This window comes from Ostrea edulis, chromosome 4 (genome assembly GCF_947568905.1).
Source record: "Ostrea edulis chromosome 4, xbOstEdul1.1, whole genome shotgun sequence".
Lineage (NCBI taxonomy): Eukaryota > Metazoa > Mollusca > Bivalvia > Ostreida > Ostreidae > Ostrea > Ostrea edulis.
The window spans coordinates 76,255,040-76,261,243 of record NC_079167.1 but is presented as its reverse complement, the minus strand read 5'-3'; the positions used below and the strand labels follow the sequence as shown (position 1 = coordinate 76,261,243).

General features: G+C 34.9%; 1 long non-coding RNA gene across 1 annotated transcript; it reads left to right on the top strand.

Moving 5' to 3' along the window:
- Positions 1 to 4,923: 4,923 nt before the first annotated feature.
- Positions 4,924 to 5,753, top strand: LOC130054326 (uncharacterized). Its single transcript, XR_008802641.1, has 2 exons — positions 4,924 to 5,113; positions 5,275 to 5,753. It is a non-coding gene; the product is annotated as an uncharacterized LOC130054326 (long non-coding RNA).
- Positions 5,754 to 6,204: the final 451 nt, after the last annotated feature.

Sequence of the window (6,204 nt, the reverse complement as noted above, 5' to 3'; positions counted from 1 at the left end):
ATGATTTGAAATACTCTGAATTGCGTTTTATTTTTTCATTTTAAAACTGAAAAAATGGTTAATTAAGTCTGCTTAGGAAAATATAAATACAATGTTTATATGCTAAACATTTAAACAACATTTTCTTCAATGTTATTGATGCTAAACTGAGATAAAATGAATATTTAGATGGAACAGGTAACCTTTTACCAAAATTGTAAATTTCATATTCCAAGGGTAGAATTTTTGGTATCAGGGTGAGGAAAAAAATGTCATAGTGATTAAATATGTGTTTCCTCTTCATACACATGTTATTATCCTTTCGATTATTTTCAAATTTAGTATGAAACTCATTTAGTGCAAGAAGGTCATAAACTGTCAATTTCAGGATTTCTACTTCCCCAGGAAATTGAGAGTGGGACAAAACCTGCCAAAAATATTTAAAACACGTTCTCTACAACAGCAGTTTTGTTAGAAAAACTAAGTAGATACCCATGTGGAGCATTTACGCATCTATCTTAATTTTGAATTATCAGATTCTTGGACTTAATTCAACGGTTGAAAAACTACGGACGATCCTACTTCTGCTTTATGTTTTTCCAGAGCAGTCTTATATAATAGACATCACATCTGCTTCTGAATTTTCAAATTTGAATTATGAGAGAGAGAGAAAGAAAGAAAGAGAGAGAGAGAGAGAGAGAGAGAGAGAGAGAGAGAGAGAGAGAGAGAGAGAGAGAGAGAGAGAGAGAGAGAGAGAGAATAAGAGAAAAATGTAAAATGTTTAGTATGACTCTATCTGAGACATACGTTGTATTTTTGTTTTATTTGAATACAGGTTGACAGGGTATGCTTACTCCTCCTAGACACCTGATCCCACCTCTGGTGTGTCCAAGGGCCCGTGTTTGTCCAACTATCTACTTTGTATTGCTTATAGGAGTTATGATATTGATCACTGTTCGTTATCTTCACCTTTCATATGCATGTATCCCGATAGTTTTTGAGAGAGGATTAGAATATATCTCCCAAAGAAATACGCGATGGGGATTTATATACGTAAAATGGCTCGAATTATCACAGATGTTGAATTTATCTTTGTACATACCACCCCTCCCTAACTATACTTTCCATGTACATGTATAAAAGTTTTCCCATGCCTCCAGTTCAGTATGTACTATGGTGGTAATTTTACTGAGAATGAATCTTCATACTTTTACAAGTCGTAAGTCATTAATATGTGTTTTTGTTTGTTATCATTGTAAATAAACTATCACAACATAACATTTTCTTTTGCTTTTGCTCTTATTTTATACGAGATTTATGATGACATATCGCATATAAACAAATGTGAGCTCTAAGAAATGCGCACTGCAAAATGTCATCTAGTGTATTTTAAAGCAGTCAAGAAAGAATCACGGACGGATAACTCCACTTACCTGATCAGGATAATGGGTTCACGGCGGGTGTGACCAGTCGACAGGGGATGCTTACTCCTTCTAGGCACATGATCCCACATCTGGTGAGTTCAGGGGTCCGTGTTTGCCTTACTCTTGATTTTGTATCGTTGACTGACCAGATTCGGTGACCTTAGTGATAAACCGCGATTTTCTCATTAATCACTTGCATTGAATAATACACCTACTACCAGCTATCTATTTTGTATTGCTTATAGGAGTTATGAGATTGATCACTGTTCGTTATCTTCACCTTCCCAAATAAAATTGCAGTTATATATTAAGCTGCATCTGGTAATCTCACAAATGAGTGACAGACAACGTTATACAGAATAGCCGACCCAACTACACACACGGTGAGACAGGACTACATAGTGTCAGACGTTGGGTAACAGAAGTTATCGGTAACACCGAGAACAAGCTGTAAATGTATTACAACCGATAACCAAAATCAAAAAGTCCCGGGCAGACGATTTTTGCAGGAATTTTCTCTTAATAGTAGACACATGTAGAATGGCACCAAACGTTTTGAGAGGACTGTTTGTGACACGTTAAACAAGAATCGTTGAAATTATTTTCTAGGAATTATATTACAAAGGTACTCAACCAGATTTTGCAGTTACCAATGAGCTGTAAATCAAGTAAGTTTTTTTTAATTGCCGAAACCTAAATACGGTCGCCGATCAAGCGAGCGACTGAAAGTCCGCGTTTAGCATTAACCATTAATTAGACAGGTTTGAATCATACTGAGTTGTAGATATGAATCAGACTGAATTCTAGATAACTAAGATAACTTAAATAAATCGCACTTGCATATATTATCCTCTACTCATGTAAAGTCATTCATAAAAGGCACCAAAATACTTGGAAGAGGTGATCAATGTTTACCAACCAAATCGTTCCCTAAGATCTGAAAATTCACTGACATTAGTTAGACCTAGATGTCGAACCAGCAGATATGGAAACAGGCACTTGGATGTGGCAGCAGCTACACTCTGAAACTCTCTACTTGATACAATCCGCCGTTGTCACAATTTGAACACTTTTAAAAAACATTTAAAACACATCTTTTTAGACTTGCATATTATTAGCATTATAGGTGGTTAAATCTTTATGGTTCATTACCATCAGTTTTAACATGACATTTTTTCAAGTGTATAATTGTATATTTATTTCAACTATTGCATTCATCATTTGATTGTACGGCGTGGAACTTTCTTAATACACAACATGTTTTAAATTTTAGTCATTTTACTTCAAATTATTGATGTTCTGCTAACATTGTGTTGATAGTATCTGTCTTAATGCTATTGTATTTTCCTTTTACTAATTTTATAACATACTGTATCATTTTTATTGTGTTCAGCGGTTTAAAATAGAGTGGTTATCTATAGTCATATAAGGCGCTATATAAATGAATACTATCATCATTATCATATATATAATTAGATGTTTAAATAAATATAATCATAATAAACATTTTCTTTTCAATCCAAGATTTTCAACAAAAATACAATGTATTTACATGAAAATAGTAGTACAAGTAATTATTTAATAACAATAAGTTTTAAAAGTCTACACAAAAACCACCAATGTGTTCAGGACTTTGTGAAATTGTTTTGACAAACCACTCTCGTTGAGATCCAATATATTTGAAACACATGCTAGATTTGCCTTTTCTGCATTATTTCAATCCACTTTGGTATATATAAAACGTATACGGTACCAATTTTGATGCACCAGATGCACATTTCGACAAATAATGTCTCTTCAGTGATGCTCAACCGAAATGTTTGAAATCCGAAATAACAATGAAGTTTTATACTACAAAGAGCGTTATTCTTTTAAAACTTCATTTGTTGAAACATATTTGTAATTGAATGATTTTATAATTCAGTTTGATGCAGTGTACATGTACTAACACACACGTCATATAATTTTAAGTATTCCTATACAATATCAAAGAGAAAAGTCACATTTTAATATCATCATTTCACCATTAAGATTAAAGACTGAATCATCATGACACATTATAATATCATCATTTCATCATAAAGATTAAAGACTATACTATCATAATTCCTTTTTCTTTCTTAGTCAAAATGACAAATAATTGTCACTGCACACTTTTGGGATTAATTCTTTACTTTAGGGAGTATTTCGTTACTTCCGGGGTTTACATTTTCAAAAATATGGCTCTTTCAAGAGTGAATGAGAACCCTCACGTGGCCAGTGCCAGGCAACGAGATTTATTATTAATTTGAATCATAACTAAATACAAGCAGACATCCTCAACTATCGTCTTACATGTACGCTGTTTGGGGAAGAATTGACCAAACTATGATGGCTTCCTTGTTCATGAAAACAATTGCACGATTACAAAATACAGCATTTTTTTTTATTACGGCCAATTGGTGCTGTAATGAAATTAAAAACATGATGATCGGAAGAATTGGAATAGTAGAGGGGTGAATGGGTATAGATCACTCTTTGAAATTGACGTATAATGACGTCATCAAATTGTTGACCAATCAGAGCACAGTATTTCAATTTGATCTATTTTCTAACTTTTGACCAATCAGAGCACACTATTTGAAACTGATCTATTTTAGGTGTGGGAAAGCCCTGTTATATCCTTGATATAAGATACATACAGATTTCAATACAAAACAATACATTCTTTGTGTTCATATTTTATTGTAAGACATGCATACAATGGAGATTAATCTTTTCAACAAAATATGAATACATTTAATTTCAAGGTAATTAGAATATGAATTTGATAAATATAAAACGTTCTGCAGATATGCCACGCGCATTTATCCAAGAATTGAATTTCTTCGGCCAATACAGTCATTTTACGAAATGTTGTTTGTTTGGTCCTCTGCCACGGGTCTTGGAATATCTTTTCAATCTTAAACATATCCTCGTCTCTAACGCCCACTTTTTGCAGCTCCGGTTGATAGAATGTTCCCGTAATGACTTCGTTGTTGTGGTCATTGAGTTTGTACACTGGAATACTGTTCCTCAGAAAATGACGATGGACGACGAAAATTTCACCAGACCACTTTCGATCGTATTCCCTATCAAAACCGGACAATATTGCCGAAACCTGCACTTATTACCCACTTTGAACCTGTATGGTCTCTTTGTTTGTTTGCGAGGAATTTTCTGTCGGGACAGGTACGTAGATACACGTGCCTCTTCCTGGTTGTTTGAATTTGGTGTCAATAGTGCGGTGATACGTCTTGTTGTAACTCCGAGGGAATTCCTGAAGACGATCGATATATCGTTTGGATTGTTTGAATGTCATGTAACGATATATCTTCGCTTTCATCGTCTTCATGGCCCTATCTGCATAGTTGGCTTTCACTTCTGTTACAATTTGAGTTTGTTTTATTATGCTTGTTATGGCGTTGCATAGTTTGTTCTCATCATATAGTCGTTACGGATAGTTGGTCACGGCTGTCAGACCGGTTTGTAAATGCTTACGTGTTAGTTCTGACCAGGCCGTGGAAGTGGGAAGGTGTGCCCGCCCAATGTGTGAAAATGATAGACCTGTGTGGTCGAGAGTTTTACCTGTGTGGTTTATTGGTCCTGCGTTGTATGTACATTTAGTACGGGTGTTCGAATGATGTTCCTGTGTGGAAAGTGAGAACACAATTTTGAGCATTTCGACAGCGGTGGGTGTGAACTGTTTATTTTTGTTTACGTTAGGAAATTTTGTTACTCTATTTAAATTTATGTAACCAGTTTATTTGTATTACACAATATACCCGACATATGCAAGTTTTCAGTATATAATGTAAATGTAAAAACCCCGACTGTTACTGTGTAATTATAGGTGACCAGCTGTGTGTGTTATTGTATGGCTCGAGCAGGTGCTCGCAACATGTATAACATTGCGTTCTGAGATAGTTGAACAGCGTTGGAGAACGACCTATAGAAATACAGGAAATACGTTCACGGCTACAGAAACGTTGAGCGAGTGATGGACAAAGTGTCACCACGTGTCTGAAGACAACCAACGACTGTTGTGTAAAGTGTGGTAACTCTTTAGTCAACGTATTTTGTTTCGCCATCCTGTGTAACATATTTCGAATTCGAGAGACAAGTCTGCTGGTTTTCTTACATAAGGCAACATAACGTAACATTTAGCTTTAGTCGGGTACACGTGTAATCGTCTGTAAATTCATATTTTTTTATTTTGTTATATTTTTGTCTTGTTTTTGTGTATATGCGTGTTGTTGTGTGCATGCGTGTGTATGAGTGTAGATGTTACTTGCTATATTAGTGAGCACGATAATAAACTTATTTGCACATGCTCTTGATCTTTCTTCAACGAACGGTTTGCAACGAGGGATTATTTCCTTGCCATTATCACAAATTGTGACAATTGGGGGCTCGTCCGGGATGGAAATATTTTGAATAACAACTTCCTTACACTGATTAAACTGAGCTTTAAAAATGGAGAAAAAGTTAGAGAAATTAGTAGAAATTGGGCATAAGTTAGGTTTGCAAGGAGATAAGTTGTTGGAATATGTTAGAGAAAAAGAGAAAACTGAAAGAAAAATGGAAGAAGATAAACTGTTGAGAGAAGAGATAGCAAGGGAAAGGGAGGCAAAAAGAGAAGAGAAGGAACTGGATTTGCAGATAATGCAATGTGAGCAAGAAGCGAGGAGAAAAGAAAAAGAGTTAAGCATGGAAATGCAAATGAAAGAATCAAACAATCAAATGTCATTGTTAGAGAAACAAATCCAGTTAGAGAGTTAAA